Source organism: Ambystoma mexicanum, chromosome 8 (assembly GCF_040938575.1).
Source record: "Ambystoma mexicanum isolate Mex_15411 chromosome 8, UKY_AmexF1_1, whole genome shotgun sequence".
Classification (NCBI taxonomy): domain Eukaryota; kingdom Metazoa; phylum Chordata; class Amphibia; order Caudata; family Ambystomatidae; genus Ambystoma; species Ambystoma mexicanum.
This window is the reverse complement of record NC_090929.1, coordinates 1,295,816,937-1,295,842,712: the sequence shown is the minus strand read 5'-3', so window position 1 is coordinate 1,295,842,712 and position 25,776 is coordinate 1,295,816,937.

Genomic DNA, 25,776 nt, shown 5'->3' with positions numbered 1-25,776 from the left:
AGATCGCAAGGGAGACCTCAGAGGTCGCAGTTGCGACCTCTGGCGAACACCAAATGACGTCCCTGGGGAGAGCACAGGAAGTGACTGAACTAAGGTCACGTGGCCAGGACACTGGGACTACAGTTGGCCTAAGACTGATGGGAAAAGTAGTTTTGGTTAAAAACAAATATATGTTATATTTCAAATGGAAAGTTGAAATTGTGTTATTTGTTGAAACTGCTGGAGAGAGGAATAAAGGAAGATGAAGCATAATGCTCACCTCCGTCTTGACATAGAATAAATATTGCGACCCACATTAAGATTTACATGGAATATAATACACCTCTGAAAAAAGTCAGCAAAAACATAAATAAATGCAAGTAAATCTCTGTGACCACATCACAGGGGATGACTTCAGCACACATCCGTCCGTTGAAATGGATGTGAAGACGCCCTCCATATGGAAAGATGCACTGCACTCACAGGCAGCAAAAGATGGACTGCCACCTAATAATTACTGAGCAGTCCTGACCTTCCCAACAAACTACAGTTCGGAAATCAGCCATGATTTACTGTTCTGCTGTCAAGTAAACCGTCATTCTTTCAAGGCCCACAGTGAAAGGTCAGGGATCTGAAAGCTATTTCTCAGCCTCCATCTCAAGGACAATAAACCACTATTTTGAGTGGCTTGACTGAGACATGTATTAATGTGATTCCTAGAAAAACTCTGCCAATTTCCTTAAATGCTTCCTGGATTACATTCTGCTAAAGTCTTCTATCCCCGATTCTCATTTTCTTGGGACCACCAATCCGTCTTTATCTCACAATGATTCCAAGAGAGGTAGCGATCGAAAAATAAATGGGAGCTGCTTTTTTGGAATTTAGAAATGGAGCGCTTCACATAAAAACGATTGCTCACTTCTCGTATCATTTTACCAAGGACAACTGCATGGCCTTTAATACGAGTGTATTATTATTTTTAGTGCGGCTTTCTAAAGACCTGTACTTAAGCTTAAAATGTTGTTTTCTCAATCCTGGGCACTGCCATCAGTAATGGCTCTGAGAAATAGATTGGAACTTTCTAATGGTAAGCATTTTGCAATATAATACCCTTACCTTTATTTACTCATAGTCTGTTGGCTAATCCGCTTGAATTTTATGGACCAGCACAGTGCCTAACATTAAAGATTAAATCCGTCAGTTCACCTCAGTTAGTAGCAAACATCCATCACTACATAGCTAGCTGCCTGCAAAGCAACAGATAGAAAAATAACAGCACAGACTGCATCTTGTTCAGTATGGTGCATCATTCTTTGCTGTTATTCAAAAAAAGGCACCTTTTTTTTGTACTCGCCGATACATTTTATTATATTTTCTTCAGATGACCAAAGATTCGGGAGGAGGACATGTTGAAATGTGCGTTAGAATTATAACTTACTACTCTAGATTGTGTGTTGGTGTGTTGGGCAGATGTCGCAATGTTTTTTTTTCTTCAGTTTGGTGTTTTGGAATGTGACAGTCAACATGTTTTCTGAAACCATTAGATTGTCAGCTCTAAAAAGTAAGATCTCTGTGCGGATTGAGAAGGTGCCCCCGAGTGGGTGTTGTACTGCACGGGATTTTTTGATAGTGCTCATGCCACCTTGTGCAGTTCCCGTCTACCAGCAAGACATCCGGGGCGCAGCAAGATACGTCCCCCGCATTGTGGCTGAGCCCTCGTGTCCTCCTGAAAGCTCCAGCTGCTGCAGCCAGTATGCCTACTTGGGCCGTGCACTGTTTATTTATTTAAAGCGGCATCAAGCCTGCATGCACTTCTCTTGAGGTGTGTGTTTATTTTAAGCTGTGACCTTTTCATTTTGGGGGTGCCTGCCCTGCCACATGAGGCACATTGGATTTCTATAGCCCTCGACCACTCCAAAATGGCCGAGCTGTTCAGAAGCACCAGAGTGCTTCGTGTCCATGCATGAGGGCTCTGGTGATTGGCTGTCCCTCCTACATCTTAGCCAACTGGGAAAGCCGACAGGCGAATGCCGGCCCCCACCAAAGGCCCACTCCAGGCCCCTGTTGTCTGTGGCCTCCTCCTCACTACCCTGCATCCAGCAAGACACCCGGGCTGCAGCAAGATACAGCTCCCTCATTGAGACTGAGCTCTCGTGTCCTCCTGAAAGCAATTCTTAGTTTGTCGTCGCATGGGAATGGGGGCAGGAGCGGGAACGGGAGAGGAAGTGTAAGTGATGCGGGAGGGGGCGGGAGCGGGGGAAGGGCAGTTCATGTTACGAAGTTGAATAAAGAAGACGTTACTAGACACGCTCCTTGTCCATCATTATTTGCTGCGCCACGCGTGCTGAATCTCCAGCGGGGGCCTTAACAATGGCGACGAGGAGGGCGGCTGCTGGAGCACAGCCACTCTTGTGAATGAGAGCCCCACAGCCCACGCAGAGGACCGTGGAAGTCACGCGAACAGGAGCAGAGCCCCTGAGGTCACATGCCCGTTCAGCTGTTTGCATTCAACGCACCCAGGGCTGCGGCGGTGAATACTGAAAGGGAGGAGCCACCGCACGGAGGAGAGGAGGCACGAGTCAGAGAGGCTCGACCCCACGTGGCAGAGAGTACCCAAAGCAACTACAGCACCCGGCCCGCTGCGGTGAATCATCGGCTCAGGACACGGCCACGGCGCGAAGGGGAGAGGCTCCAGGGATACAGGCTGTCGTACCTAAGGATTCAGGGGCCCAAAAGCACAGTAGGTGTGGTGCAATATCCCCAAGGCAGATTGATTGGGTAGTTGGTGCTCGTGCCACTCCTGGAAGCCATCTGAACCTCACAGCAGGGGACGGAAGGGCCCGTGAGACAAGGGAGGGGTACAGTGGACACCCATCCAAGGCCAACCCAACTGCAGGGTGCACATGCCATAGTAGTGGCCATCAGGGAGTGCGAGGAAGCAGCACTTAGCCCAGGAGAAGCTTAAGAAGAGAAGGTAGCTCCCTCAAAAGCACAAATGTCGGATCAGGACGGGCAAGGGGCACAAGCCCAGGGAAATGGACCCCCTAACCCAGCCATTCCAGCACCAGACCCAGTGCCTTATCATCTACCAGAAACTTTGGCGGCCCAGATGCCAGATGCGTTTGATGTGACCGACACCAGCAACATGGGTCCCAGATGGACCAAGTGGATCAGAGACTTTGATCTATACATGGGAGCCACAGGGCCAATTGCCAATGCCAAGCAAATCTGCTTACTAAAGTTGGCAGTAGGGTCCGCCACACGTGATATCATCGATGAAATGTCCTCAGACTCCATAGACTCAATCCAAGACCTCAAAGACGCACTGGCTGAGTATTTCGCCCCACACACCAACGTGGATTATGAAAGACATTTGTTTCACAGCACAAAACAAGCCAAAGGAGAAACAATGGACGCCTATGTAGTGCTCCTGCGCACCAAATTAAAACACTGCAACTTCGCAAATTATTCGAACACTGAGACGCTGAGATCACAAATAATATCAGGATGCGAGTCACAGGCATTCCGTAGGACGCTACTCCAAAAGTCTGAGTGGAGAGGGCCATTGACTCTCAGGTGGAGAGTTTCGGGAACACCAATCCAGGAGAAAATCTGCACAGGCTCCAACTCGAAAGGAAAGCCGAAGAGCTCTTCTGCTACAAATGCAGGTTTGAATACCCCCATGATGGGACCTGCCCCGCAGTTGGCCAAAGCTATGCCCCTTGTGGCGAAGGAGGACACTTCAAGACAGTGTGCAGACTGTTCAGAGACCGAGGAACAGAGAGGCCCAGAGACAATCCGTCCCGATCCAAAGCCAGGTACTCGGGGCCGTCGAACACCATTCCAGCCCCTAATACCCTGAACATCTCCACCCAGCAAAATCCAGACCCGCGCGACAGGGACTCAGGAGAGGACCGGCAGAAGCAAGAAAGGAAAGAAAGGAGAAGATTCATCATGCGCGCAAGACCAGAGCACAGATCGAGGCACCATGTGCGATACATGGTGGAGCAATCCCCCACAGACTCCAACCCCAGCTCGTCAGGGAGTGACCAGAAGAAGAGAGCTTATGTCTATGCCCTAGGAAACCCCACAGCAATGGCTCACAGCCCAACACTCATCCTCAAACTAAACAAAAGACCGACAGAGTTTCTCATAGACACGGACACCACGGTAAACGTGGTAAGTAAAAAAATGTACACCGACCTACTTCAGAAGCCCAAGCTCCTCCCAGCAACCGTCGACATATATGTATATGGGGCCAAAGCACCCTTAAAGTGTCTAGGACAATTCAGTGGCAGCTGCCGCTACAAAGGTCACAAACTGAAGGTCCCCATGCATGTTCTAGCCACAGAAACAGACAGTGGCTGCGTCTTAAGCTTCAAAGCGGCCGCCGACATGGGGTTGATCCACATCCTATATAACATAATGGTCCATAAATACATCGACCCGGTAGAAATGGTCAACGACCTATATCCTTAGATATTCAAAGGAATCGCCAAACTGAGGAACAGACAAATCAAACTCCACGTTGACGACTCCATACGCCCTGTGGCCCAACCATACCGTGGAATACCAGTCAACATCCAGAATAAAGTCGAGGATGAACTCCACAAGCTCCTAGAACAAGATATCATTGAACATGCCACAGGCCCCACCACATGGGTGTCCCCAATAGTCCCAGTGCCGAAGAAAGTGTCAGAGGCCATAAGACTGTGCATGGACATGCGGCGCCCGAACCAAGCCATCAAGCGAGAGAGACATCCAGCGCCCCGCATCACGGACATGATTAATTTACTAAATGGGGCAAAGGTCTTTTCCAAACTTGACCTACAAAAGGGATACCACCAGCTTGTATTAAGCCCGGAAAGTCAAAATATCACCATGTCCGTCACCCACATCTGCGTTTTCAGGTATAAGAGACTGAGTTTCGGGGTGTCCTCGGCCCCAGGAATCTTCCAGGCCGAGGTACACAACGTCATTAAGCACATCCCTAATTGTCTCAACTACAGTGACGACATACTTGTATTCGGAACTGATGTGAACAAGCATGACGAAACCTTGATGAAAGTCTGCAAGGCCCTAAATGACGCCAACCTAATGTTAAACATAGACAAATGTGAGTTTCGTAAAAGAACACTCAAGTTCTTTGGACATGTGTTCCCAGAGTCAGGAATGACTCCAGACCCCGAGAAAGTAGCTGCTCTAAATGATACCTCAGCTCCCGCCAATGTATCGGTACTCCGGTCCTTCTTGGGCCTGGCCAGCTATTGCAATCGATACATCCAGGACTTTGCGTCCGTCAGCGAGCCACTGAGACGTCTAACACACCAAGATGTGACTTTCAAGTCGACTGATGAGTGCCAGAAGGCGTTCGAGGTCATTAGGGAAAGGGTCGTAAAAGCAGAAAACATGGCATACTATGACCCGAACAGGACGACGGAACTGACAGTAGATGCCAGCCCGGTTGGCCTAGGAGCCATTCTTGCACAAGGTGACCCAAAGGACTCGTCTGTCAAACACATTGTGGCCTATGCCAGTAGGAGTCTGTCTACCACCGAGCAGGCATACTCTCAAGCGGAGAAAGAGAGCCTCGCCGTCGTGTGGGTCTGCAAACATTTTCATTTATTCCTGTATGGGAAGCCATTCAGAGTCATCACAGACCACCAGGCTCTGCTTTTCCTATATGGCAATCCCCATGCCAAGATGCCACCTCAGATCGCCCGCTGGGGCCTAAGACTACAAGACTATGCATTCGACATTATACACAGGCCAGGAAAAGGGGAAAACCCTGCAGACTTTCTGTCCAGAAGGCCTCGAGAGGGGTGTGCACCGGAACCTTGCGTAGCAGACAGATATCTGAGGTACCTCATCCACCAAAACACTCCAGAGGGGATAAACATTGAAACGCTGGCCAGAGAGACTGAAAACGATCCAGCCTGTCTCATCATATGCGAAGGACTCGAATCTGGACTGTGGCGAAGAGCAAAGGAAAGAGGAAAAGCCGCAGGGGACGAAGTAAGAGAAGATGGGGAACGCCTAATACAAGTAAAAGAAGAGCTGGCTTTATCCGAGGATCATCTACTGCTGAAGGACTGCAAGCTGGTGATACCAGCTGCCATGAGAGGCAGAGTCATTGAACTAGCACATGAGACTCATAGGGGCATGGTGTCCATCAAGCGGATGCTCCGCCAGAATGTGTGGTTTCCCCACATGGACTCCATGGTGGAGATGGCACTTAAAGCTTGTCCCACGTGCTGCCTCATCGCCACAAACCAGCACCCAGAACCGCTGATCATGTCTGAGCTTCCACGAGGCATATGGGACGTGGTAGCAGCTAATTTCTTTGGCCCAATTGAGGGGGGAGGCACGTTTTGGCCGTAATGGACGAATACTCCCGATACCATGATGTTCAGATAATACCATCAACGGCGGCTCACCATGTCATCCCCGTACTAGACCACATCTTCTCGGCATATGGGGTGCCGAAAGTACTCAAGACAGACAATGGGCCCCCATTTTGTGGACATCAATTCGCCCAGTTTGCCGAATACCTAGGGTTTCATCATCGGAAGATTACCCCCTTGTGGCCCCAAGCAAATGGGATGATCTAGCTTTTCATGGCGAACTTAAAAAGAGCCCTACGAGTTGCGAGATTGATGGGACAGCCATATGAACAAGTGCTAAACCAATTTATGAGAGATTATCGAGGAACTCCCCATAACACCACGGGTAAGACCCCGGCTGAACTCATGTTTGGGTGAAACATTCAAACATAACTTCCTCAGGCTGAGGCAATCAACCCACCTCCGATTGTTGACCAGGAAGTGTGAGAGCGAGATGAGGCCGCAAAGGCTCGCATGAAGGACTATGCTAACACTCACCGGCGGGCCCAAGCGCCACTAATAGAGGTAGAGGATGTCGTGGCAGTCAAGCAGCCCATGACACACAAACATACCTGCCCATTTCGGAATGAACCGTTACTCGTCACTCACATGAAGGGTTCCATGATCACGGCCCTAGGCTCCAATCAGAAGGAACTCGTCTCATTTCACAGAGTTTCCACAGAGTCGGTCCAGGCGCCTGAGTGTGAGAGTGCAAGCGCCATTAGACTATGAATCGGATGAACCTTATCAAGCCGATCAATGGGATTCTGAAGAGTCTGATCAAGATGTGATGCCCGAGACGGAGGGAATGAGACAGTCCCCAAAGAGCCCGGAACAAGCCTCATCGGTGGATCGTGGAAATGGACTAACGAGCCCACCAGACCATCACCTGTTGTGAAGAGTTTGGTATCTGTTTAAAATGGGGGGGATGTCATGTTGACGTCACCATGGGAAATGGGGGCGGGAACGGGAGAGGAAGGTGAAGTGATGCGGGAGGGGGCAGGGGAAGGGCAGTTCATGTTACGAAGTTGAATAAAGAAGACGTTACTAGACACGCTCCGTGTCCGTGGTTATTTGCTGCACCACGTGCGCTGAACCTCCAGCGAGGGCCTTAACAGCAACTGCAGCCAGTAAACCCACTTGGGCCGTGCACTGCTTATTATGCACTTCTCCTGAGGTGTGTGTTTAATTTAAGCTGTGACCTTTTTGTTTCCAGAGTGCTTGCCCTTCCACACGAGGCACATTGGATTTCTATAGACCTCGACCACTCCAAAATGGTTGAGCTTTTCACGAGCACCGGAGTGCTTTGTGTCCCTGCATGAGGGCCCTGGTGATTGGCTGTTCCTCCTACACCACAGCTAATCAGGAAAGACGTCAGGCGAACGCTGGACCCACCAAAGCCCACTCCTAAGGCCCCTGTCCGCTGCCTGTTCGGTTCTGGGAGATCGTCCTGCACCCCTCACTATTGCATGATGCTGACGCTTCTACACTTTTTCGACAATGCTGAAACTATCGTGACTCTTCACTTCTCCATAGGTTAGTCACATCTACCTATAAGTGCCTCCTACCCCTCTGACTGTCCCACCCTCAATCCGTCTCACCTGGACTTCCTCTCTTTTACCTCCAGCTGTGCCATTGGCTGTACTATGTTCACCCAGTTTGCTCATTTTGAATTTAGCTGTGCCAATGGCTGTACTGTGTTCACCCAGTCTGCTCATTTGGAATCTAGCTGTGCCCAGTGACTGAACTGTGTTTCACCCTGTTTGCTAAATTTCGAATCTATCTGTGCCCAGTGGCTGTACTGTGTTCACCCAGTTTGCTAATTTTTAATCTAACTGTGCCCAGTGGCTGTACTGTGTTTCACCCTGTTTGCTAAATTTCGAATCTATCCGTGCCCAGTGGCTGTACTGTGTTCACCCAGTTTGCTCATTTTGAATCTTGCGGTGCCCAGTGGCTTTACTGTGTTTCACCCTGTTTGCTAAATTTCGAATCTAGCTGTGCCCAGTGGCTGTAATGTGTTTCAAACTGTTTGCTAATTTCTGAATCTAGCTGTACCAGTGGCTGTACTGTGTTTCATCCTGGTTGCTAATTTTGTTTTTGGCTGGCCCAGTGCCTTCATTGTGCTACTCAGTACTGCTGGTCCTGTCTTGTTCCACCTCTTCTGCTTGCACCCCCCTTCTGCCCTTCTCTCACTCCCTACCCAGCTCCCTCTCTCTGCTCTTCCCCCTCCTCCCCATCTCCTATAGCGCTCTCTGTTTCTCCTATCTTCTCCAACTGTTTCTCCATTGACTATCCTACCCTTCTCAATAAGTCTGTCAGGTAGAAGTTCAGAAAGGATATCTTGGTCTCTAACCCTGGTCTCCTTATCGATGACACCTACACCACCGGTTCCTCCAGACAGACCCTCACCAACATCCTCTTTGTGATTCCTTTGCCAGACCTATGGACTCTTCATATGGTCTCTGTGGTACAGGACGATTTTACAGAAAACAAATGGTCGCAATGACCAAAAGTTCTAAAAATGCTACCACCAAAGGTTGGAACACCAAAAGTTCGAACCTTTGGTGGTAGCACTGTAAAGAAAAGAAACAGGGGCTGCGGGGGTGTCCCCCGCATCGCCCTGCTCACTATACTTTGGCCTTCCGTTAAAAAAAATTAAAAAGAAACGAAAAGGACCGTGTGGCGCCGGTTCCCGATCACGGAAGTGAAAGGGAACTGGGCCTGCAGGAACCCAGTGTGAAGATGAAGGTAAGTGGGGTCTGTTTATGTTGGAGGTGTGGGTGGGGGTGTGTTATGGGTATGTTGTGTGTGTGGGTGTGAGTATGTATGTGTGTTCGCATGAGAAAGGTGCAAACTTTTGGTAGTTCGCACCTTTCTCATGCAAACGTTTCGCCCGCAGTAGTTTCAGCCGCAGGAAAATCACTTAGATTTGTCTCGGTTCTTTCTCCTTTCTCCTCCTCTCCCATTAATGGTGGCAACTGGTGGGAGGCCCTCCTGGCCTCCTTCCACTGCTCTAAGGTCATTATTGTTTACCTGAATGGCACTGTCTGCCCCTTATCAATTTCCTTTCCTCTCCCTCTGTCCCTTCTCTCCCTTCTTCTGCTTCCTTGCCTCCACCATCTGCCACCTCTATGGCACCCTTTCTGTCCTCCTTGGCTACCTTGCCCTCCCCTCCTACCTCTTCTGCCCACCCTCGGGCGCCTTCCACACCTCTGCAGCGTGTACCTCTGATTTGTACCCCTCCCCGGAAGTCTTTCAAGGATGGCAACCTTCTCCACCTCTCTACTCTTAACTCTCGCTCAGCTGTCAAACACTTCTCTGACATCTGCCGCCTCCTGAAAGAACTCAACCTCAATGTCCTCGGTCTCACCGAGACATGGTTCATGGCCAGCTCTGTCATGATCTTTGACCTTCTCCCCCCTGATGGCTACAAGATCCTCTCTGCGCCCAGATCCAACCGTCCCGGTGGGGGTGTAGCCTTGATCTTCCCAGAATAGACTCTTGCCTCTGTCATTCCTATGCAGGCCTACTCCTCCTTCAAATGCTTTGTCTGCAGACTTTCCCTCTCCCCTGTCCACTCTCTTACCATTGCTACTATCTATCAGACACCTGGTCAGACTACCTCTTTCCTCTCTGAGTGGGCTGATCTCTCCTCCTCCCTCCTGGCCGCGACCACTGAACTCCTCCTCCTTGGTGACCACAACATCCACCTGGATGCCTCCTGGCCCTCCTAAGTCCTCTTTTGCGACCTCTTCGACTCTCCCTCTCTTTCCATTCTTCCCTCTGGTCCGACTCAATCTGCAGGGCGCACTCTGGATGTTATCATCTCCTCAGACCTCCCCCTCTCTAAACGTCTCACCACTCCTCTCTCCTGGAACGATCACTTTCTCCTTTCCTCCCATCTCTCCCTGCACACCCCTCAGGCAAAGCCAACTCCAACACTGCCACCTACCTTCTCGGTCATCCGGCCCATGAAGCGTGTGTCAGTTGAGGCTTTCGCTGCCACTTTCTCTCCCCCTTCTCCACCTCTGGCTGACTCACATCCTGACACAGCCTTTTCCAAGCTCCACTCTTCTATCTCTGATACTCGCGATGTTCTTGCACCTGTCATGAGGATCCGCTTGAAGCCCAAAGCCAAGTGCAACTCCTGGTATGACTCTGACCTCATCACCCTTAAACGCAAGTGTAGGGTTGCTGAGAGGAAATGGCAGGCATCTTGTGTATCCTCTGACAAATTGGCCTGCCGGCTGCTCCAAAGGCAATACCAGCTGTTTGTCCGCACTAAGAAAAGAGCTCACATCCAAGCCCGCATCTCTGCGGCATCTAACAACTCGGCCAAACTCTTTAAAATTGGCAAGAAGCTGGCCAATCCTGCTGCAGTCTCTACTGCTCTTTTCCCCTCCCAGCCCCTCTGCACAGCCCAGGCTTCTCATTTAATTTCCAAAACCCAGTACATCCTGTCAACCCTCTCGTCCTCTCCTCCTCTTCCCGCTACCTCTGGCCCTCCTGCGGCCACCTCTCCCCGCTCTTTCTCTTCCTTTCCTCTGTTCTCCTGTGACAAGATTTCTAGACATGTCTGATCTCTGAAAGTCTTGTCAAAACAGGTTGTCCCCTGTTCTTCCAAAACCATCAAGGACCATATTGATACCCTCGCTCCTGACCTGGTTGACTTCTACAATCATTCCTTTGCCACTGGAACCTTCCTCCTCTGCCCCTGAAGCACTCTCTTGTGCACCCTCTTCTCAAAATACCCTCAGCCGACCCGTCCTGTCTGGCTAACTATCACCCAATCTACATCACTCCTTTCCTGGGCAAACTCCTGGAAAAGCTGGCTATCTACCAGCTCAATTCCACACTGATTTTATTGGTTGTCTCCATGACCATCACTCAGCCAGAAGCACGGAAGCTGTTCTCCTGAACATCTGTAAAAGACCTGCTCTCCAACCTTGATTCGAATCTCTCCTCTGTCCTCATATTACTCAATCTCTCTTCTGCCTTCGGCACGGTCAACCATGCCATCCTGCTCAATTACCTCTGTGATAATCTGGGTATCACCGATCAGGCCCTGGCCTGGGTGACCTCTTTCCTCTCCAACCGACCCTCCCAGGTCCAACTTGGCCCTTCCTTTCTTCTGTCTCATTCTACACCTGTGGTGTTCCCCAGCGGTCTATCGGCCTGGCTTTTCAACCAATACCTGTCACCTCTCGCCCACTGCATTGCTGCTCTCTGCTCCAACTTTCAGTGCTATGCGGATAACTCATCTCATTTTCTGACTGTTTGTCTGCTATCCAGGAATGGTGTGCCGACAATGACCTCTGCCTTAATGCCAATGAAACTTAGATCCTCCTCATTGGCACACCTGCAACTTCCTTTCCTGTCCCTCTCTGGCAGGCCTCCCTTGGCTCTCTTCTGCTCCCACATGTGAGGCGAAGAACCTCAGGCTCATGTTCGACTCCATTTCTCCCCTCACATATCTGATGCCTCTAAGAAGTCAAACTACCAGCTGCACCTCCTCAGAGATATTCTTCCTTTCCTCGCCTTCCCCCAGAAGCCTACCGTCTCTAGAGCTCTGGTTCTACCCAGGCTAGACTACTGCAACAGCCCCTTTCTAAATCTGCCTGCTTCTACTCTCCACCCTCTCCAACTCATCCAGAACAGAACTGCAAGACTTGTTCTTGGCATCAAGCCCAGGGATCTTATCTCTCCAGCCCTGAAATCTCTTCATTGGCTCCCAGTGGCTGCAAGGATTAAGTTCAAGACCCTCTGCATTGTCCACAAGGCCTTCTGGGGCATGGGTCCAAAATACCTTCAACTCTCCCTTCTTGACATACCTTCCTACTCAAGCTCTTCACTCCTCCACTGGCAACTCCCTCAGGGTCAGTCGCTTCTTCAAGCTTCTGATCTCTGTCTGTTACTGCACTGGGTACCTGGTTACCCTCTAAACTTGGGCACAGGTCCCTGCCCACCCAGCTGCATACCCGCACTGCCTCCTGGTCACCCTTTCACTTGGGTCTGTATCTGTTAGCCTACAGTCCGTTTACCTGCACTTATTAGACACCCCTTGACTGCGCTTTGCTCTTGCACTTGCCACCTGCTGGCTGCACTACTTGTCTGATCCCGTGTTCGGCACTTTCCACTCTTACCCTGCCCCTTGCACTTTCCCCTTTCCCTCTCCCCTGCACTTGTGCATTCTCAATGTCACTGGGCTTAGTAAGATCGCTGTCTTGTCCTCCCTTGTAGCCCTCCCTAACCTCGTCGTGTCTTGAAACACTTGTATATGGGTGCGCTATAAATGAGATATCATATCATATATCATACCACAGATACCAGTCTTTTAACATGCCCTGACTTTTTGCGAACAAACAGTGTGAAATAATACACACTAGGCATCACCTATTGGGTGGGACACGTTGTGGACATAGGGGGCAAACGATTCCATGTGAACACATACCCATGGGGACTTCGCCAGCCATTTTAAGAGATGTTTCGGTTCAAGTTAGTGAATATTAAGCCTAGCGCCTATCGTTGATTAACCTATTGTAATTATTTATTCAAGAGATGTGGCCCAGCTGCAGCTACTCTATCCGGACCGTAATTCACTAGACAGTCCCAAACATTATGATAGCCGCCCTATAGTTAAGGTGAGTTGGAGACACATAGGAACACCTCAAAATTCTATTGTTAATAACTTTTGATTCGGGTAACGGATTTGGCCTGAATCTCAAAAGTGATTAAAAGTGTGCGGGCCCCTGAGACTGCAAGGTTTCATAAAGATTTGTTAAGAAAAGAAAAAACGATTAAGCATCAAAATATTATTTTTTTCTCAAAATTGCGGCCTTTCCATTGGAAAAAAAGGTCAATTTATGCCAAAGCTCACAGCCTAAACTGCTGGATGGATTTGGACCAGGTGCGAAACAACTTGGGCATGAAGCGTTGACTCGCAATCGGTTTGTGGTTTGGGGTTATTCCGTTCAGTGGATATTTTAAAATTTGACAGAGAAGGGGGTGCTCGAGTCCACACAAAAATTATAGTTATATCTCCCATGGTGCATTGCAGGATCATCGTTTTCAGAAATGAAACAACCGCCATCTTGTTTTTCTCTTGATGCGAGCTCTCGCCTATAGCCGAGGTCATGGAAAAATGAAACGCAGTAAAAAGCTATTTGTAGGTTATAAAACATATGAATGTCGTCAGGGTAGAGGTGGGGAGATGGCCAGAGGGCACTGAGTGAAATCTGGGAGTTGGAGGGGGCATAGGGACCGAGTTTGCAGCACAAAGCTTTCCGTAGCCTCGGCTATAGCCGCAAATAGCCGACATCTCGATGCAAACTGTGTCACAGAAGCAGCATGAGTTCTGGGGTGAAAGGGAGAGAGCAGAGGAAGTGAGGAGGTCATCCGGGGAGCGGGGGGAGCTGGCACAGACGAAGGGGGCAATTGGTGAGGGCCTGGGGGGCCGGGAAGCATTTCTATTCTGCCATATGTGTAGTTCGGTATGCGCGACTACATAGTTTGGGGTGTCAGTGTTTTATATTCTTTTGAAAGTTCTTTGGTTAAGTATAGTCTCGTCGGATGAAAAATCCCTGGCCATGGTTTTATATTGTGTGGCTATGAAATGTTAGCCTACCTAGTTCATTGTTACATATTTCTATTATTTTTCAGTTATTTCATATATGTACATGAGCATTGTTGTTCTATACTGATTATTCAAGTTGTATAGTAATATAAAAGTGAAAGTCGGTACCCTTCTCAGATAACGTATTGTAACCGCGGCAATAATAAAAGTCAATCAATGAACTGTAGCCGTGGGTATAATAAAAAAAAAATGTGTTAATTATTTTTTTGTATTTGTGTATTTATATATGATAAGTAGTCCTTAAAAGGACTGTTTGGGGGAACACTAGGTGTAGATCTTTAGCACATCAGTAGTACTGTTTTGATGTTATCAAGGAATACTGCATTTCCTTCATCGGTTAGTTGTACGCGTCATGCCTATAGAAATTGGCCATGTAGAACTATATGTTGTTGTTCGAAATCCATAATTGTGTATGGTCTGTATGAATGCTGAAACTACTTTATTAACGTTTCTCTGGGATTTTTCAATTCTACCATTACATCTGGAGGTTCATCTCCATTTTTGCCTCTGAGTTAGATTGGAAAAGATGAAGATGGTGTGAGGAAATAGTTCAATTGTTTTTCCATGTCTTGTTTCATCATTAAAGTAAGGGACACCCCTTGTACATTCCCCAAACCATTGCCTCCAAAATGAATGAGTATGACGTCTGGGTGCCCTGTACTTCTCAGACTTAACAATTTTGGAAGAATTTGAAAGCACTGCATTCCTCGCATTCCAAACCATTTAATTGTGAAATTTGTCAAACCTACGTCCATGGTAATATTTAGTTTCTCACAAAAGCCAGCAACAAAAACAGCCAACTGTCTCCAATCAGCCACACAATTTTCATTGCAGCCATGATGTTATCTGCAGTGTTTCTCTGTGCCCAGCAAAATGATTCCTACTTTGAATTTCAAGTAGTTTGAATGAGCGGGGGGGGGGTGTTTGTGTGTGTGTGTGTGTGTGTGTGTGTTTTGTAGTTTTTAATTGGTTGATGATGCTATTGTTATTATTCGCTGCATTGCTATTCGCTGGTAGACATCCACAGGACCCCTCTGTAGCTGTGGCTTTATTAGGACAAATGACACGTTGTGTGTTTGTGGACATGTAGTAGCCGTGGCTCAGGTAGGTATGCACACAGCCCCTCTGTAGCCACGGCTATATTTTGACAATTGACACGTCATGTGTTTGTGGACGTGTAGGAGCCACGGCTATATTTGTGACCGCATCTGTAAACATACATTTTGTGTGCAATAATCATATATTCCTGTGGATGATACAGTACAGATTTGTCTTTATCTAGGTTATTTTATGTACTTAGTTTTTCACTTATTTCATTTGAAGGTTTGAAGGCCAATTTGTTTTGATTTTGGGTTTGCAGAACATGTTTCTTGTAGCCGAGGGTACAAACCACGATCTTTAGCCGCGTGGAATAGCCGCGGCTATGAAAGAGGGTAGGTAGGGAGAAACTAGATTTCTGTCAGTTTCATTGTTTATTATTGGTTGTTGTTACTTTTGCATTTGTGTAGGGTTTACCGATAGGTTGTGCTGAAAATGTGTAAGCCATGTTACCAATTTTATTTGTATATAGTCCTCTTTGTTTGGTGTTTCTTTTGGAAAGTACAAAAGCCACAATTTTCTGCAGTTTTGTCCTTTTGATTCCTGAATTTTGAGTGCGCACATGGCAGCAGTGTGGCTGATGTGAAAGTGAGTGTTACTCTGGATTTAAAGATTTGAAGGTTTATTTGCAGTGTTGTGTGTGTTAGTTGAAGCGACCATTGCTATCTGATAGTATTCATTATTATTTTATTAATTTGCTGTGTTTGAAAAAAGTGGACATTTAGCTTTTGTATTTGTTATTAAGGCTGACGGTTTCTTTGATTGCACCTCTTGTACTTGTAATGTATTTTTAGCTATGCATTATATGTAGGTGTTTCAAGTGTTTTGTTAGGTAATTCAATTGGTAGTGTTGTGCACGTTCATTTTTGTAATGTGCTTATTTTTGTATTTTCTTGTAGCTGCATTGTTATCATCCCAGTGGATTTGCACTAGATGTTGTACAGTTAAAGGTCAACCTATGTTCAAAACATAGTGGTACTGTCGGAGATGGGACTAGCAAATCTGTAGACTGCTCATGAAAAGCCTCCTTTGTGACCTTTGTAGCATTTTGGATGATTCCTAAAATTCAGTGGTTCATGTATTTTAAGACTCTGGCTGTTGGTGGCAGTACCTTCAATATGTGGTGGTTGATTTTGTACAAACACTGCTCACAGCTCCAGTGATGAGGGAAGCTGGTAAAAGAGGAGTTTGTGCATCTGATACTGGTGTTGTTGTTGGATTAGTGGATCGAGGTGCTGCAGGTGGTGCTGATCTCTGTCTATGCAAAGAATGGGACAGATGCATTTTCTTTTATGCTGGATTAATCATTATCGATGTTCCTTGGCTTTCCAATGGAACATTACAAGGTCCACGGCTCAGAGTTTTCTTGTAGAAGGTGGGATCTTTTCTCTTTGGGAAAAGGAAATTAATCATCTAAAAAAAAAGAGCATAGAGAAGTTATTCAAAATTATTTGTATCATCTTAGAGGTGAAGTGTATTTTTCTGATTGAAAATATATTTTTCTGTGATATGTTGGTAAAGAACTCAAAGGCTCTTTTAAGAGCCTCCTAGATAACCTTTTAACTATTTTGGAAAAAGAAAATACCTTTTGAATTCTTTTTCAAATAATAGCCATGGCTACGACAGCAGCCAATGAAACATTATATCCTGTCAGGTGTTTTATAGCCACAAGTACCAATTGTATGATGAGTTATAGCCGTGGCAAGCCAATGGGACGTTGTGCATTTTTGGTGGGTGTAGCTGCATCTATGACTATCGCTGTGGCCGCGGGTATAGCAATTATAATTACTGTGCATTGATCATATTATTGCATTGATTTTACAGCACACAATTTCACATTTGTTTATGATTCTATGTCCTTATGTGTACCTTTGTGTTGTTTCAGTTAATACACTTTGGGAATATGTCTTGTTGAGCATGTCAATGTTACGGGTAGCCGCGACTACTGACAGTTTACTTGACACGCGGCTACAAATTCGCTGATCGTACGTCGTACTTTGTGGCAGGCTTTGTTAGCTGCAGGCATGTACCCATTTGTTGTACCCGCGGCTACACCTGTCTGTATTTTGGTGCAGTGATTATATTATATTATGGATGTTTTGCAGAGATTTGTACATGTGTTTCTGTTTGGATGTTCTTACCTGAAAGGCAGTGTGAGTTAATTTTCAATTCTTTGTAATATGTGTTTTTCAGTACATCTGATAAAATGTACGTGTAGCCGCATCTATAGGCAGGTTTTCGTTGTATAGCCGGGGTTAGAGCCGTAGCTATGTAATTTGGAAAAATTAGGAAAAAAATAAAAGATGTTTTTAATGTGGTGTGTATGTATTGTATAAAGTATTCTTTGGAGTATTGTGCTGGGGATTATTTATTGAAATAGCTTGTAATAAAAATGTGTTTGCCATTTTAATTGTTTGCTTTCCAGTCCTCTTTTTGTGGTATTGAGTTATGCAGGTGAAATTTTTCTGAAGTTTTGACAGTGTGATCCCAAAGCTCAGAGTGTGCACATGGTCTGTTTGTTTATAGTGAAGTTCTATTAATTATTTGAAGCAGCTGAAGGTGAGTTTTGATAGTCTGTTCTTATATATTGTATGTACAATTTGAATGATTGTATTTGTAAGATAAGTGAAATATGTTCAGGTGTTTCGGTTGGTCAAGTTTATAAGTATTGATTGGAAAGTAGAGTTTTCTATATTTTACTTCAGTGTTTTTAGAAGAGTGATGAAGCAGTATCACATGTTAGGCTTTGCTTATGTTTGACAGAAAATACATTTGTAAATAAAGGTTGTTTTTCTGTGATATTAGAAGATGTGATATGAAATAGGGTGCATAAGAAATCGTAATGTGAAACAAGCAGTATAACTGTACCCTTGACAAATATTGTGGCTGTGTGTGTCCGCTTTCTAGTTGGATATTAAGCTGTATTTTTGTGACTCTATTTTGGCAATTTTGTACTGTTATACAATTGTGTAATTGTGTAAGTGTGTATGGTCTGATAGTATATTAAGAAATGTTATGTTATGTAAGAAATGGGTAGTGTGCTGTGAAAGATTAGCTCAGTTTTTATTTAGGTTTATAATTGAATAATGTATGGTCCCAAGGTAAGATATATCACAACTGGGCAAACTTAATGGTCAGTTAATGATATTCTACTTTTTTGTAAATTATCTATAGTATATGAGCTGTTTAGTTGTATTACACATTAGTTAAGCAGTTACAGTTGAGTTGTAGATGGGGTATCTTTCTGCAATGGCCTCTGTGCCTCTCTCAAACTTGAGCTGGACCACTTGAAATTTTGGAAGCAGCTCAAAACATTCCTTTTCTCTTGTGCTTTCTCTTTGTCCTTCGCCTGTGACATAACTGACTTATCTTTATGCTCTAGCAACTGGTTGTTTAGCTATTCTTAGGCTCTCACTGGGTACCAGGCTCTTTATTGATCAGTCAACTTTTCAGTGTATATTTTTTTATTTTAATTTTGTTTAAAGCACTCACACAGCCCGGGGGCATCGAGGCGCTGTTACAGGAATATGTCTTAGTTGCGTATTTATAACACACTTAATACCCAGAGATTTCTAAGTGCAGACCCGGGGATCGACCCTGTGTTGCTTTGTGTCCTTTTGTTTCCAAGGCGAGCATGTTGCTGTTGAGCTATCCTCCCGGGACAGTTGGGCTGTAACTATAATTCTAAAGTCACTCGTTCTCTGTGCACTACCAAGAGTTGTGCTGCCCTGGCTGCATTTACTTAGAGCATTTGTGTTCTGTGTTCCTCTTCCCTCTCCCTTGCTTTCCCTTTGCACTCTTTGTTCTGGCAGTTACACAATTTGAATGACACAAAAGCTGGTTAAACAAGGAAGGAAAGACAGACGGAACACAAACAATCTTACTAGACCTTGTGATTCACATCGTGCAAGCGCAAAAACAAACAGTGGAAAGGCAGGGAGGAAGTGCAAGGGAGAAGGAAAATGAAAACAGAACACAAATGTTCTAAGTAAGTGCACCCAGGGCAGCGCAACTCTTGGTAGTGCACAGAGAACGAGTGACTTTAGAATTATAGTTACAACCCATAAATGGGTGGTAGGCCCAGAAACAGTGCAAGGGTGACTGATCAATAAAAAGCCTGGTTCCCAGCAAGAGTCTGAGAATAGCCAAACAACCAGTTGGTACAGCAGAAAGGTAAGTCAGTTAGGTCAACAGGGGAAGGACAAAGACAAAGCACAGGAGAAAATTAATGTTTTGACATGCTTCCAAACTTTCAAGTGGTCCGGCTCAGGTTTGAGAGGGGCACAGACGACATAGCAGAAACATGCTGTAGCAGAGAAGAAAGATACACATGACTTACATGGTTGGTTAGTTTCCATACAAACATTTAAATTCATTACATATATAACAGGATTTCTGGCACGTTTCACTATTCTATGATCCACCCTGGCATCAAACTGTGTCTCCTTGTGTACTTAAACATGCAGAGTGACAAGGGAAGAACTGAGGTGTTCATGAATTAGAGAGGGCTTGAGGTGGAGTGCTGAAGTTGCAGTGCTTGTAACAGTGAGTGTGATCAAACAAGTCTAATAAAGAAAGGGAGAATCAACATATGGCCTAAAATTACCAAATATATCCCCAAGATCATCCTAAATTATATGATATCATATTTCATTTATAATGCACCTGTACACAAGTGTTTCTACAGAGAGCAAGACAAGGAAGGAAAGACAGACAGTAGACAACACAAACAATCTTACTAGGCTTTGTGTCATTCAGATCGTGCAAGTGCAAAAACAAACAGTGCAAAGGAAAAGGCAGGGAGGAAGTGCAAGGGAGAGGGAAAAGGAAAACAGAACACAAATGTTCTAAGTAGATGCAGCCAGGGCAGCGCAACTCTTGGTAGTGCACAGAGAAGAAGTGACTTTAGAAATACAGTTACAGCCCATAAACGGGTGGTAAGCCCAGATACAGTGGAAGGATGACTGATCAATAAAAAGCCTGATACTCAGTGAGACTCCGAGAATAGCCAAACAACCAGTTGATATACCAGAATTTTAAGTGGTCCGGCTCAAGTTTGAGAGGAGCACAGAGGCCATACCAGAAACATGCTGTAGCAGAGAATAAAGATACACATGACTTACATGGTTGGTTAGTTGCTGTGCAGACTTTTAAATTCATGACATATACAACAGGTTTACTGGCACTTTTCACTATTCTATGACACACACTGGCATCAAAATGCATCTCCTTGCGTACTTAAACATGCATAGTGACAAAAGAAGGACTGAGGTGTTCATGAATTAGAGCAGGCTTGAAGTGGCCCATTTCTCCACCCTATTTCTCCACCTTGGCTGACCTCTTTCCTTTCTAATCAGCCCTCCCAGGTTCAACTGGGCCTTTTTCTCTCCTCTTCCTCACTCTCTGCCTGCAGCATCCCAAGGGGTTCTATCCTCCCGCCGTAGCTTTTCAACATTTAATTGCTCCTCTTTCTCACCTGACCCCCACTTTCTTGCCCCACTTCCAGTGTTATGCGTATGACACTCAACTCTTCTTAAAGCTTCCCTCCTCACCCTTGCCTCCTTCCTCTCTCATTCCTGATTGTCTGAACGCTATTCAGGCATGGTGCGCTGATAATGATTTCTGTCTTAATGCCAGTTAGACCGAGATCCTTCTTATTGGTACCGCCCCTTCGTTCCCGCCCAAACTCTGGCCCCCTTCCTCCAGCCCTCACCCTGTTGTGAGGCAAAAAACCTAGGGGTTTTCTTCAACTTCTCTCTCTTCTTCTCACCTCACATTGCTGATCTTGCCAAGAAGGCTCACTTTCATATTCACCTCCTCAGAAGTCCTCACCTTCCCCCAGAAACTCAATGTCTCTTCCCCCCCTTGTGCCCTCTTCAACTAATTCAGAATTGGACTGCAAGACTTATCCTTGGCCTCCAGGTCCTCCAGCTCTAACTCTCTGCAGGTCAGACGTTTCTCCAAGCAGAATGGGGGGTAGATCTCTCTCTTCAGCAGGTGTTCCAAAAGATTTTCAAGAATGTCTTTTTGCCTCCTCCTTCCCTCTCCCCCTTTTTTGCTATTGCCCCCCTGCTGATACGAGTGGCTGCCTGGTGCCTTCTGAGTCATACAGGGGCTAGGTCCTCCCTAGACCAGTCTGCCTCAGCACCCTCCCCTACCAGCACTTGCCTGCGGGCACCCTTTCCTGATTAGACTACTGTGTCTTGTCTACCCCTCTCCTTGCAATACTTACCCCCTTCTGATCCCCCATCACACTTGTCCTCCAGGCCTCACCTAGCACTTGCCTAGCACCCAACCCCTGGAGCCACTTCCCTCCTGCAGCCGCCCTGTCCCTCACCTTACCTTTCCCTCTCCCTACCCCTCCACCCCCTGCACTTCCTGATTGCTGCACTTGCACAATCCGAATGTCACAAGGCCTAGTAGGACCGTTTATTGTTGTTTTATCCTCCTCTGTTACCCTTCCCCCTTAGTCTTGTCGCTCCTGGAAACACATTCCAGTGTTTATGTGCCATAAAAATGTTCAATAAACAAATGCAAATAAAGTAGATCCAGGCTACCAGGGTCATCTTACTTCTATCCCATAGCCCCCAGTCAGTGTTCTTTTTACTGACCCCCTAAAGACATTAACAATGTGAACTTGGAATTCCTTGGAAAAAGTTGGCACTTTGTCTTCTGCATTTATTGGTCTTATTGCCAATATACCTAGGGTCCGGGATGTAGAGGTCATTGGGAGGTGAGGGAAGGATAGACATGGAGGTCCTTTTATATGGAACACTGGAGTGGCTGGCGCCTCAGTAGAAGGGTTCTGGACTAAATCTGGTTAATTAGATAGAACTGGCGATGGCCAGATGGGTGAACCTTGCTAATCAGGTTTTAGAACAATTCATGCCTGATGAAAGCTTTAGGTTCTGACATTTAATGGAGAGTCTCACCTACGGTTGATGAGACAAGCTCAATATCAACTTTTTTTAAAGCTCATGATGAAGCATACTTAAGAGGCATTTGGATTTTTTCCAAGCCCCTGAAGAGCTCTGGGCAGTCTTGTTTGGCCATAGTTGCAATGCAATCTTGGCAACTGCGAAATTGCCCTCTTCTGGGAAAACAGCAGTTATATTTCCTATTTTTAAAAAGGCCAACCGGGCGTCTCCAATACCTTACAGACTAATATCTTTATTGGATACATCCTTTAAGATTTTTGGGTGAGTTCTGTTAGGTCATTTGGAGCAATGATCTCTTCAAATAATATTTTGACGGATATCCAGTTGGGCTTTCGGCCTGGGGTGGGTACGGCAGAACAAGCTGCAAATCTGTATATGTTATTGGCCAATTATGTCTTTGTGAGAGTGGAGATGGTCTTTTTGGCCTTCATGGTCCTGAACACTGCCTTTGACAAGTTTAACCAAGCAACGCTTTGGGTGGTGCTTGGGTCCATGTACTGTCCTAGGGGGGTTGTGGACATTCTCAAACGTATACATTCGGGCAACAGTGCATGTATTTTCTTTGGGTATCTGGGCGAGTGCACTCCCTTTTTCGAAAGTAAATTGGGGGTGAGGCAGGGTTGTGCACTAGCCACTGTTCTGTTCACATTGTATATTAATAGTATGCCCCATGCCTTGGTGGGCACGGGTATAGAATTCTCGACGGTGGGCAATCAGGCATTGCTTTTATTGGATCCATCCTTTAAGATTTTTGGGTGAGTTCTGTTAGGTCATTTGGAGCAATGATCACTTCAAATAATATTTTGACGGATATCCAGTTGGGCTTTAGGCCTGGGGTGGGTACGGCAGAACAAGCGGCAAATCTGTATATGTTATTGGCCAATTATGTCTTTGTGAGAGTGGAGATGGTCTTTTTGGCCTTCATGGTCCTGAACACTGCCTTTGACAAGTTTAACCAAGCAACGCTTTGGGTGGGTCTTGGGTCCATGTACTGTCCTAGGGGGGTTGTGGACATTCTCAAACGTATACATTCGGGCAACAGTGCATGTATTTTCTTTGGGTATCTGGGCGAGTGCACTTCCTTTTTCGAAAGTAAATTGGGGGTGCGGCAGGGTTGTGCACTAGCCACTGTTCTGTTCACATTGTATATTAATAGTATGCCCCATGCCTTGGTGGGCACGGGTATAGAATTCTCGACGGTGGGCAATCAGGCATTGCTTATATTGGCCTATGCTGATGACACAGTCTTGACAGTGCTCTCCCAGAATACACTTCAGAGGCGGATATCAGAATATACCGTGTTCATGAACTCTCTCAACCTAAGGATCAACACAGCCAAACACAGCCAAATCTGCAGTTGTGGCATGTGGCCCAGGCAGGAAACTAATAAAAAGGCACCCAATGCAGTGAATTTGTGTGGTGTGGTCATCCCAAGGGTGAATTAATTAGATTACTTAGGTATTCGGTTCTCTCGCTCCATTACAGGAAAAGCCATTGTAAGTAAACAAGAGAGCCACATGCGCCAATCTCTGAGGATGTTGCGTTTCAAGGCCATGTGCACTGGTCAACGCCTGCACATGATTTCAAAGGTCTATAAGGCCCGGACTAAGGCTGCCACCAATTATGGTGCGTGCATTTGGGCCTTTAAGGCCTTTGAGGGGATCACTTCTCTTCAAGTGAGAGGTAACACATTTTGAGGGAGCTGCTTGGACTACCCTGTTCAGCCCCCATTCATTTGGTTCATGCTGAATTGGGTCTTGGGTATTTGGAAGATGAGTGACTCCTATTTGTTTTTGGGCTAAGGGTTTGGTCTAACCTAAGGGCGGCCCTGACGAAGCACATTATCAGGGCCATTATAGGGGCTGAAGGATGGAATAGGATCCCTTGGCTTAGGTATATTAATGTTTTTTTGTACTCACTCCAATGTTCCTTTATTGTTTCCACCAAGTGATCTGCTAAGTATAGAACATTTGAAAAAAAAATTCTATAACAGTAAGGAACTCTGTGAATGTAGTGCATTGCTTGTCCCCGCCAACAGGAGGTTGGCCATACTTAGTTTGTTGGACAACATGCAGCCATATCTCAGTTTTGGTGCTCATTTACAGGATCGTTGCGCAATAACAAGGGACCGTTTTCATCTGTTGTTGTAGAGAGCAGTCACTGTAAACTGGAAGGACTACTCTGACCTTTCCAACTGCCCTGTCTATAAGAATCAGTTTGAGCACATCTTATATTTTGTAATGTTTTGCCCACTATATTCATCCATTAGACAATGCACAATTCGGCCTATCTTACGACAGATGAACTTTGAACAATGCCGACCCACACAACATTTCCCTTTTAAGGCAGATACCCCTTATGTGGCATGGGCACTGCTTTCGTTTTCAAAGGCAGCTCTGAGTTTAAGGAAACCTCATATAGTTCAGATTCAAGAGGTTTCAATTTCAAAGGTTAAAGAGTGCTTGTGCATAGGTTTTTATGTGATCCAGAATATTAATCCTATTCATGGACTGCTTTTTCTGTAGTGTTTGGCTTCCAGAAATAAGGTAGGAGAAAAAAGTTGTTTTAGGATTATTTTGTTTTTTAACATGGGATTTAGGCGACTCAGTAATTTCAAATAATGATTAAGTACTCTCTGTATAGTTTGAACACATTGTTGGTGTGGGCCATTCTGGATGGATGAATGCACCTTTTTAGCTTCAATATATAATAACTATTTTATTTGTTATATTTTAGTGCTTGGATGTTTTAATGATTTTCCTTTTTTGTAACTGTATTTGACTTTTATGGCACTTTGTGACTGAAATTAAGTGAAAAAAAGAAGATGCCAGTTCTGGGAGGTGGGTACCACAAGGTCTGCAAGGGTCTAAAAACCTCAACGCGCACAGTGAAAGTGCACAGTTGAGTTCTTTTTCGCAAAGTTTGGCTGGGACAAGTTACTTTTCTGCTGTAGTCTTATTTTGAATTTGTTGCTTGGAAGTCCTGCCTTACAGACTCACCTGGAGAGCATAAAATATGCACCTGCACGCATAAGCATGCACGCACAGCGAGAGTGCACAGTTGAGTGCTGTTTCACTGAGTTTGGCTGGGACACGTCACTTTGCTGCTGGAGTCTTACTTTGAATTTGTTGCTTGGAAGTCCCGGCTTACAGACTTACCTGGAGAGCATAAGAAATGCTTCTGAGAGCATCAGGGCGCGCACACAGCAAAAGTACAAAGTTGAGTGCTGTTTCACTGAGTTTGGCTGAGACACGTTGCTTTGCTGCTGTAGTCTGACTTTGAATTTGTTGCCTGGAAACCCTGCATTACAGACTCACCTGGAGAGCATAAAACCTGATTATGCTTGCATCAGTGCGCGAGCACAGGCAGAGTGCACAGTTGAGTGCTGTTTCACTGTTTGCGGCATTGCGGTTTGCTGTGTGGGTAAAGATTGGTCTCTTTGAGATAGCGTGGAATTATTAATTTGCTTGAGGGTAAGTAGAGGCGTAAGGCGTATATATTGGAGAATAGACGTTTGTGCCTTTGAACTATGCAGGTTTAGATTGAAGTGGAGCTATTATCTTGAGAGAACATGCCATGGTAAGCCCACATTGAGAATTGCTCCCCTTCTTTTGAATTTTTACTATGTCCCTGGTGGGAAGAAAATACCAACTATGCAGTATGGTGCATGCGGCTTGTAATCAGACCTTGAGAGTAGACAAAACAATTAGAAAGAACCAAGGAAACATGCTGTTGGCAGAAGGAG